This window comes from Montipora foliosa, chromosome 1 (genome assembly GCF_036669935.1).
Source record: "Montipora foliosa isolate CH-2021 chromosome 1, ASM3666993v2, whole genome shotgun sequence".
Classification (NCBI taxonomy): domain Eukaryota; kingdom Metazoa; phylum Cnidaria; class Anthozoa; order Scleractinia; family Acroporidae; genus Montipora; species Montipora foliosa.
Window position 1 is genome coordinate 50168544 of NC_090869.1, and position 1494 is coordinate 50170037.

Consider the following 1494-nt stretch of genomic DNA (forward strand, 5'->3'; position numbering starts at 1 on the left):
GAAAACGCTAACTCCAAGAAGAGATATGGGAATTGCAGTCTCCATGTCATGATTTCCTGCTTTGTTCGAAACTTTAAGATCTACCTTTTCAAACAGAGAAAGAACCTCCACCCACCCTCTCCCCGAACCGCCAACAGGCCGCCACAAAGCCGTTAATGAAAGCTTAAAAGCGTTGCGTGACGCCACAGATTAATGATGTGACCATCATATAAACCTTTATTCCGAGTAGTGTGGACGGAATTAAAGCTGTAAGAAGTCATGGAAAATATACCATTGTTTAGATGACAAAAAAGTTTAATTCATACAATTACAACTTGTCTATTGAAAATTTTGCAGCCTCCTATCATGCCTAGTGTGACAAGTTTACCAACCGGAATCGGAATCAGTGATCCATAAAACAACGAGCAAAAAAAAATTAAAATAAAACAACAGCACACCATACATCTGATGTAATATGTTTAGGCTAAAAATGTTTGCAAATTTGATCTGTTTTCGTAGTCTTTAACCGGCAAACCGAGCTATGTCACCAAGAAAAAACAGCTGCAGATTTCCAATTTCCACTTTCCAAGTCCAATTTCTTTCTTTTCAGACTTATTGTCTGATTTCTAAATTTTCTTTCGGATAACCCGACCTCTTTTTGAGTTTCTACAATTCCTCCACTTCGTTTTCGAACATATCTTTGAAAGCTGGAAATTAAAACCACCCTTCGAGATCTACTGGTGCTTCTTATGTATGTGTAGCGAAACCTCTTCCACACAAAGAAAGGGTTTTGTGATGAATATCATATCGTAATGAGAAGAATCCATTTATCCGTCAAGTATCTACAGAGAAATTTTCGTTAAAATTGATCTACCGATTTTGTCTCTCATTTTTGCGGTAGTCACTGTAACAATATGGAGTTTAAGAAACCACGACGGCTACGGCGACGAAAATGTCACTTCAAAATATAAGTTTGAACTTTTCTAAGTATTTCATGATTGTTCCATCTTGTTTATATTATTCAATATGAGCGAACTGTCCTAAAACTGGATTGGTATGGAACGACAACGCCAAAAAGCAGTAATATTATTGGTTACAAGAACCAAAATGATCGTGCTGCACGTGCATCACGCTTTTTTGTACCTTTCTCTCCCATACTCGGAAAAACTACTACGTGAAATGAAATGACCAAATTTAAGGTTTTGACGACAACGTGGACACACTACGGTGAATCTTTCAGTCTCACTCTTTACTTCAAATCCGTTGCCGCAGCAGTCGACGTTTCCAAACTCCCTAATACGTAATCTTTCCGCCGTTTGTTTTGTGCCAATAAAGAGCTCACCTCAGAGTTAATGCCAAAAATGTGCTTGAAATATGCTGTTTGTCCAAGCTAAATGCGACCTATTTGACCTCTGGTCATCACACGCTCGTTACACTCACTAATCGAGCTTATGACAAACATACCTCTGTCATTTGCCGTTAACACTAATCACGACGCTCAATCTAATCATAAGA

The 1494-nt window shown here is 38.3% G+C and overlaps 1 protein-coding gene across 3 annotated transcripts in view; it reads right to left on the bottom strand.

Annotated features, from left to right (window-relative positions):
- Positions 1-273: 273 nt before the first annotated feature.
- Positions 274-1494, bottom strand: part of LOC138000381 (deleted in malignant brain tumors 1 protein-like) — a 102708-nt gene continuing 101487 nt past the window's right edge. For all 3 annotated transcript variants that reach the window (XR_011123118.1, XM_068846759.1, XM_068846751.1), the window contains one exon: positions 274-1494. This exon is cut by the window's right edge and continues 385 nt beyond it. The gene's annotated coding sequence lies outside the window, so the exon portion shown is untranslated.